Below are 9678 nucleotides of genomic sequence, written 5' to 3' on the forward strand. Positions count from 1 at the left end.
AGCATCGCCCTCAAAATACACCATTGCCAGCATGTCAATATGGTGAAGATTCAATGTCATTAACATAAACATGCAAGTATTATCAATAGAAAGATGCATACGTACCAGCCTTAATTAGAAGCTATATATAAATCGTATGAAAAGTGTTGTTTTGATAGAAAAAGCCACGTTAACCTTAATTATATGATTAATGCAATTAATTGACATGAAGTCCTGAATTATGTTGCATTCTATGTGGCTCACAGTCCCCTCATTCTCATCACAAATCCCAAGCTTCATTCTTAAGATAAAAGGTAACATCTTGAAAATGTAATTTTTGGAGTTAGCTAGGTATGTCATCAATCAATAACACACAATTTTGTTATCTGTTCGGATGAGTAATATTGAATATTATTTTATAAATTAATAAAAACGGAAGTTAAAACTGTTATTAGAAATAGTAAAATAGGCCGTCCGGACAATTATGTTTGTGCCCGCAAATGTCCTAACAAATTTAAGCTGATGTGGGCATGTCAGCATTGACTTAACGGACAAAATTCAATGCCATGCACGTTTTAAAACGAGCTTGTGGGCGGCCATAGGCATTGTTGAATAATTAAAAAATAAAAAAAAATCATATAATAAATAAAATAATTGAAGATAAAAAATTAACAAACTTTTTAATATTTTATATGAAGTTTAACAAATCACTTTAGATTACAATTTTTTAAAGATTAAAAATCACATTACACTATAACTACTTATTTAAATTTCTTAATTTTTCCTTAAATTATATTTATGGACTGCATGCATTAGACAGGCCGGGCAAGTATTCCACGGGTGTTGCTAGTTTTGCCATCTATTTTGTATGATATTTTTTTATAAAAAACACCCTTTAGGCGAACGTTACTTTCCAAACAAAGAATAAATAAAAAATTACATAGATGAAATGAATCCTCCCTCAAACTTTTTTACATAAACAAAAGGAGATAAATTATTTCCTTCTACCAATGAAATCATGACATGTGTCATGTTTTATCATTTTCTATAAAAATATTTTTAAAAATAAACAAAATAGCACACATGTCACATTTTTACTGATCATAAAAGATAAGTTATCTCTTGATATAAGGAGATACATTATTCTCTAAACGGAAGGCATGTACATGTCATTCTCTACCCCCTAATTTTTAGGATTAAACAAATAAATATTGCCTCTTTAACTAAATATTATTAAAGATATAATGTCTTATATACATATGCATACTGCCTCTTTGATTTTGATGATGATGTTTTTAAAACATATATACATAAAAGATAAAAACTGAACCAGAGATAGATAGATAGAAAGAAATTCATTTCTATATTGAAAGTTTTCTAAATAGTTAAACGTAATACAAACACATTTACCTTTATTTTGTTTTTCCTTGGCAAAGAAATTTTCTTGAACAAAAATATTTTCAACCATCACTTTATCCTTTACAAAATTAAATGTTAAGTATCTGGCTTAATATACAGCCAATTATGTTTTTTTTTTATGTTTTTGTTGTTTAGCTTTTGGGTTTTGCTTTCTTTTACTATCACGAGGTTAATAGACAGAGGGTTTGTTCTAATAATAATATTTTTCCTTTAAAAAATAAAACCTTCTTGATTTTAAAGTAGTTAATTAGCTAGGCTTTCAACTTATACATTGATTTGTTTAAATAATGTATTGATCTAGTGGTTAAAAAAATTCTCTAATGTATTGTATAAGACCAAAAGTTCATTAGATTTCCAAAGCAACATTTACTCCCAAAAAACATCCATGGCAATGAAAAAAAATCTGTATTTTAGTATGCCCATAATAAATGGGCGCAGTTTTATAGCGAGCCATGTTAAAATTTTGAATAAGGGCTGGCTCGTTAGGTAACTCCAACATCTTTTCATTACAAGTTGCTACCACACATTCTTAGTTGCGACCGCACAGTGGCAGGGACACTTTTTTCCTCTTTTTCTCGTTTTGCTCATCTTCTAAAGTGCCCTTCTTCTTTTGAATTTGAAGGTGCAAAGGAGGCAAATGTGTATCTGATTCTTATTCATTTCAAATTACTCAATTATAGTTTGTTAGGTTTAGGAAGTAGTAGGAACTATATTAAATTTGTTTTTCTTAATTTTTGACCAAACAAAGTACTACTGAATATGATAGGATTAAAATAAGGTTTCTCTTGTCGGTTTGGAGAGGAATTTCTACGTACTACTATGTTTGTTTAATAACAGCATATATATATATATATATATATATATATATATATATATATATATATATATATATATATATGCATGTGTGCGTTGGTAATATTGTTATTTAATGTTATAGTTACAAACCTCAAATAGTACGGGGGTAGGGAATTTTATCAACCTCTTCTACTGATACAAGTTAATTGACAAAATTACTAATCACCTATATTTTTAGAGCTTTTAGTTCATGTCTTCATTGTTTGGTATATAATTTAAAGGTTGAAAACAATATTAAACCTGGGGCTACTATAGAGAACATTTTTTTATATTTCTTTTCTGCTAACTCTTGATTTATTTATTCTGAAGAAGGTGAAAATTACTAGTCACGACCCGAATGAAGACTTTCTAGTTCTGACTGAATGGCTATAGTAAGTGGCAGATATCGAAGACAAAGTTGGTAAGTTACGTCGGGGTCAGGAGTGAGTAGAACTCGACCCTATATGTTCACTAGATTTGGTTTAATTATGATCAGTTCCATATAAGGTCGTATCACATCGGGTCTAGAACTGAGTTTTGGTTCAAAAATAGATGCATGCAATATTTAGGGTCAGATATGGTACAAACATGACCCGACTCGACCATGTCACATGGTCACTTAGTCATCATGTTAATATGTGCCTCTATTCAATTGTGCACAGAATAATGACATTTCTTTGGTTGAAAGTATTATTGATTCTCTAATTTTATCATATATACATGATTAAGAATATATACATATATCATTTCATATGTCAAATTTCATATGCATAATAATAAGAAAAATATTGAGAATATTTTATCTAAAAGCATTGACAGTTCTAGGACCTAGAAGTAGGATATGGTTAACAATTAAAATAAAAATATTATCTGTGAAGAAGATCTCTACTCCTGACATTGACACGATTTTGATGTAGACACCAACATTACCAAAAAGAAGAAAAAGAAGAATACTTCTAAAGACAATGAAGATTCAAACTTCAAGATATTCAAGACTTTTAGTCTAAGTCTAAATAAACACTTCTATTATATACTCTTGAATATATAATAGTAGTATTGCTCAAAATATTTTAAAAGAAAATTGAAACACTTCAAGTTTAAATAAAACAATTTAAAAAATAATGTGTAACAAGTTAATGAAATATGAGTAACAGGTTACATGAGTGAGAAATTAGTTATCCAATAAAAACTGAACTGAGTAATCCATTACTGAACTTTGGGTAACATATTACTCAAGTTTCAATGTTCTTGAGTAATCGATTACTCTAATATGAGTAACCGATTACTTTAAGTGAATTTTAAATTCAGTGTTGGACAGAACATTTGGGTAACTGATTACTCAATGATGTAACCAGTTATTGAGAGTTGTTGCATCATATTTTCAAATTCAAAGTGAATGAGTTTTAACCCAAAAGACATGGTTTCATTCGAATCAATTCCTACCCTTTCAAATAGGCATTTTGGCTGATTGGAAAGCTTATATAAAGGCATTAAAACTCATAATCAAAACACACAACTTTCATACAACTCTCACACAAACTTTCTAACACAATTCTGAAAAATTCTCTCACTATTTTTCTGCACTTTTGTACTCAGTTCTTAAACTTTCAAAAGAGAATTTTTCAGAGTTACTTGAAGTAATTGTTTCAAATTTTTACAAACCTATTGAACAATATTACTTAGTATACTAGAGAGTTATTAGATTGTAAGTGATATTACATTTCATACTTGTAAAGGCAATTCAAGCCACTATTGTAATTCTTCATTCATTGTAAATAATTTCTTTCACGGGTGTGATAAGAAAGAGGATAGAGTTACTTGGAAATGTGTTCTCCAAGGTGATAAGTATTAGTGAGTGTGTAAGGTACGTATAAGTCTCGGGGTGAGATATTGTAATTACAACTCATAATATTTAGTGGAAAATCTCTTATGTTGCAAGAGTAGTGGACGTAGCCTTCGATGGACAAGACGGTGAACTAGTATAAAATTCTGGTGTACTCTCTTCTCTCTTTATCTCTTCAATTATTTACTTGTTATTTTCTGCAAATTATTTCCGCTGCTCTTAACTCCTGATATTGCAGAAAAAGTGACCATAATTTTAAGTCAACTAATTCACCCACCCCTCTTAGTTGCAATCTCAATCTTACAATTGGCACCAGAGCTATTTTTTGAGTAAGTTATTCTCAAGTCTGATCATATATTGAAGATGGCCTCAAGATCATTCCTAGAAGAAGGTTCCAACATCAACCGCCCTCCAAGCTTTGTTGGAGAGTGTTATGATTTCTAGAAAATCAGAATGAGAATCTTCATAGAATCTCAAGACTTAGATATATGGGGACCATATGAACCCTTCACTGTTGTGAACAGTATAAGGGAAGTAAAGCCCAAATCTTCATGGAATGATGAAGATAAGAAGAATGTGCAGTATGATCTCACTTAGCATTGACGAGTTCTTTAGAATATCAAACTGCAAATCTGCGAAAGAAATGTGGGACACTCTAGAGACTACATATGAAGGAACATAGTAGGTAAAAATGTCCAGACTCAACACTCTTTCCCAAGAATACGAAATGTTTCGTATGAAACTTGGAGAGAAGATTCTGGATCTTCAAAAGAGATTTACACATCTCATAAATCACTTTCTTGCTCTTGGTAAGGTTATATCAAATAGTGACTTGAACTTGAAGGTTCTAAGATCACTCACCAGAAAATGGCAACCAAAGGTAACAGTCATTTCTGAAAAGAAAAGTTTATAAAAAATGTCTTTGGCTGCGTTGTTTGGTAAATTGCAGGAACATGAACTAGAACTCAGCCAACTTGACCAACATGAAGAGCAAGAGAAGAAAGCGAAAAATCTTTCTCTCAAGGCTAAAGTGGACAAATACGAATCATCGGAAGATGAATCTGATAAGGAAGAGATGGAAGACATGAGTCTTTTTGTGAAGAAGTTCAGGAAGTTCCTCAAGAGGAACAAAGGTGCTAGATCTGGACAAACAAGAAAATTCACCAAGAATAATGACGTCTCCACTTACAACCAAAATTCCACATGTTTTGAATGTGGCAATGCTGGCCACATGAAGATGGATTGTACAAATCTGAAGAAGAATTCTTTCAAAGGGAATAATGAAACAAAGAATGGACGAAGAGCCTACATTACTTGGGAAGACAACGATACCAGTTCCGCCTCTAAACCTGAAAATGAAGAACAAACACATCTCTCTTTAATGGCATCTCATCATTCTGATGATGAAGAGGTAAACGACACTCAACTATATTCTTCTGAATTACAAATTGCTTTTAATGACTTGCATGATGAATATGTCAAACTTACAAAAATGTTTCTAAAGCAAATATCTGAGTTTGATGCATTTAGAAACAAACCCTCATCATCTTCATGTCAAAACTGCATTACTCTTGAAAATAAAGTTTCAACATTAAGTCTTGAACTTAATAAGATGAACAAGAGTAGTAAAAGTTTGAAAAATATCATAAATGATCAAAGACACTCAACAGACCGAATAGGTCTTGGCTATTCAAAAAACCATGGTGCTAAGAAACAAAGTGTCTCAACTAAGATAAATTTGAAAAACAAGGTATCCATGCATTTAAAAATAGTAAAAATAAATCTATGGTACATGAACATCAACCCACATATACATATTGCAAAAACCATGGACATACATCGAATACTTGTAAAATTAGAAAATATGGTGTACCCATATGTCATTTTAAATGGGTTGAGAAATCTATTAACTATGTAGGACCCAAAGAATATTGGGTACCTAATAAAACTTAAACTGTTTTGCAGGAAAATTTGAGAGCCGCTTGCAACTTATGATACTTGGATAGCGGCTACTCAAAACACATGACGGGCAATAGAAACAAGTTCTATGTTCTCACTCCAAGGGGCAAAGGCTATGTCACTTATGGTGATAACAAGAAGGGAAAAATTCTTGGAGTTGGTAAAATTGGCAAGCCATCCCCAACAACCATAGAAGGTGTATTATATGTTGAAGGGCACAAGCACAATCTTCTAAGCATAAGTCAATTATGCGACAAAGAGTTCCATGTGGCATTCTACCCAAATTAGTGCATCATTGAAAGTAAGAATTCTCAAAACTCTAAATTCATTGGTAAGAGGATAAATAATATATATATGATTGACATAGATTCTTCCTTACCAATAACATGTTTAGTTGTAAATGATAATCATGATGCATGGCTTTGGCATAGGAGAATTTCTCATATTCATTTGACCATTTGAATAAACTCATAAAGAAAGATTTAGTTGTTGGTTTACCCAAAATGAAGTTTGTTAAGTCAAATGGGTAAATAAACAAAGACTTCTTTTAAACCTAAGCACATGGTTTCTTCCGATTGACCATTATAGTTAGTACACATGGACTTATTTGGCCCCTCAAGGACAAAAAGTTATGGTGATAACTATTATGCTCTTGTTATGATAGACGATTTTTTGAGATACACTTGGACAATATTCTTAGTTCATAAGAATGAGGCATTCAAAGCCTTTAGCATTTATGATAAAAGAGTTCAAAATGAAAAATCACTAAAAATCGTTGCTATAAGAATTAATCAAGGGGGAGAATTTCAAAACCCTTCATTTGAAGAATTCTGTCATGATCTTGGTATCAATCACAATGTTTCTGCTCCTAGAACACCACAACAAAATGGTGTTGTAGAGAGAAAGAGTCGGTCTTTAGAAGAACTGACTCGTACAATATTGAATGAAACTAACCTCCCAAAATATTTCTAGGCTGATGCAGTAAGTACTGCATGTTATGTTTCAAACCGAGTTCTTATAAGACCAATTCTTAAGAAAATCCCATTTGAACTCTTTAAAGGTAGAAAACCAAACATTTCTCATTTGCATGTATTTGGTTGTAAATGTTTTGTTTTAAATAATGGTAAGGATAACTTAGGCAAACTTGATGCAAAAGTTGATGAATGTAACTTCCTAGGCTACTCTCTTACGAGTAAAGCTTATAGAATTTTTAATAAAAGAACTCTAGCCATGGAAGAATTTTTTCATGTATCTTTTGATGAAACCAATCATGAGATAAAGGATGGGTTAACTCCTGATGAGGAGGAATTGTCAAGTTCTTCTTGAAATGAATTTTCTATTATTAAACCTACAACTGATACTGAGCATTTGAAAATGAATGATAACATACTCTCTCAAGATGAGCATATTCATTCAGATTTACCAAAAGAATGGAGAACTCATCTATACCATCCTATTGACAACATTATTACTAAATTAAATACGGGTATCACTACTCGACGAATGCTTGATAAAGCATGTCTAAACATGGCATTCGTCTCTCAAATAGAGCCATTCAAGATTGATGAAGCAATCGAGGATGAACACTAGATTCTTGCTATGCAAGAAGAATTAAACCAGTTTGAGAGAAATGAAGTTTGAGAACTAGTTCCTACACCGAAAAACAGACATGTTATTGGAACTCGATGGGTATTTCGTAATAAATATGATGAAAATGGTATTATTGTTAGAAATAAAGCTAGACTAGTAACCCAAGGATACAATCAGGAAGAAAGTATAGACATTGATAAAACATTCGCTCCGGTTTCTAGACTTGAAGCTATTAGACTATTACTTGCATATGCTTGCTCTTTGAATAATCAGTTATATCAAATGGACGTAAATAGTGCTTTCCTCAACGGCTACATTCGAGAAGAAGTGTTTGTTGAACAACCTCCTGGTTTTGAAGATTACAAACATCCTTCTTATGTTTACGAATTAAAGAAAGCTCTCTATGGCTTAAAGCAAGCTCCTCGTGCATGGTATCATCGTCTAACTAAATTTTTACTTGAAAAAGGTTTCAACAAAGAAAAGGTCGACACTACACTCTTTATAAAGAGAATAAATCATCATACTCTACTTGTTCAAATTTATATAGATGATATCATTTTTTGTTCTAATGAGGTTTTGTGTAGTGATTTTGACAAAATGATGCAATGAGAGTTTGAAATATCTATTATGGGGAAGTTAAATTACTTCCTTGGACTACAAATCAAACAACTTGATAATGCTATTTTCAAAGGTCAATCCAAGTATTGTTGAGTTTTGCTAAAAGGATTTGACATGAATGGCTGCAAGCCAATAGCTACTCTTATGGGATCCGACACTTACATTGATACGAATGAAACATGAAAATGCATTGAAATATCAAAACATCAAGGTATGATTGGATCACTTTTATATTTACTGCTAGTATACATGTTATCATGTTTAGTGTATGTTTGTGTGCATACTATCAATCTAAACCAAAAGAATCACACTTAGTTGTTGTTAAGAGAATCATGAAATATCTGAAAGGTACATCTAACGTTGGGTTGTGGTATCCAAAAGGAAGTATATGTGATTTGGTTGGTTATTCATATTTAGATTTTGCTGGATGCAAATCTGAGAGGAAAAGTACAAGTGGTACTTGTATATTTTGGGAAATGCTTTAGTCTCTTGGTCTTGCAAGAAAGAAACATGTGTTGTTCTAAGCACTGTTGAAGCTGAATATATAGCAGCAGGTAGTTGTTGTGCCCAAGTGTTGTGGCTTAAACAACAATTACAAGATTATGACTTAGACTTGGGGTGCATTCCTTTAAAATGTGTCAATACTAGTGTTATAAACCTCACAAAGAATCCTGTTATGCATTCTAGAACCAAACACATTGATATAAGGCATCACTTCCTTAGGGACCATGTCCAAAAGAAAGATGTGTCGATAGAATTTGTTGATACTCATAATCAACTAGCAGATATATTCACTAAACCTTTGGCTAAAGAACGTTTTTATAAAATTAGACGAGAATTATGCATTATTGTGGAAGCTTACTTATCTTAAAGGCATATAATTGATTATATGTGTGCTTCATTATGTTTATTTCATGCCTACTTGTACTTAAATGTGTTTATTTATGTTTAAATATTTCAAATTTTGGGTTAAATTTTTTTTCATACCTTAAAATTGCATAAAAATGTAATTTTTCTGGGGTCAGTAACCGATTACCCGAGTGAGTATCCGGTTACCCAAACCTGTTGTTTGAAATTTTTAAAAATTTTAAAATTGAGTAATTGATTACTCAAAGGTGAGTAGCCGATTACTCTGTGCAGGTATTTATATGGAATTTCCATTTTTTAGACTCTTCTTCTTCCTCATTTCAAACCCTCTTCGTGGTCACTCTTCTATCTCTAAAATCTTCGTTTTTGATCCATTTTGAGTGATTTTTGTGTGCATTCATATCACATTTTCACTTCTAAACACTTCTAAACCATCATTTTCGTGTTTAGTGGCCTAAATAAAAAACCACCAAATTCTCCAAAACCCAAAAACCTAAAAAACTCACAAACCTCAACCCATGACTTCCTCTTCAAGAACAAAGAAGCAACGCACCAATCCGACTCAAAAG

Source organism: Lupinus angustifolius, chromosome LG20 (assembly GCF_001865875.1).
Source record: "Lupinus angustifolius cultivar Tanjil chromosome LG20, LupAngTanjil_v1.0, whole genome shotgun sequence".
Lineage (NCBI taxonomy): Eukaryota > Viridiplantae > Streptophyta > Magnoliopsida > Fabales > Fabaceae > Lupinus > Lupinus angustifolius.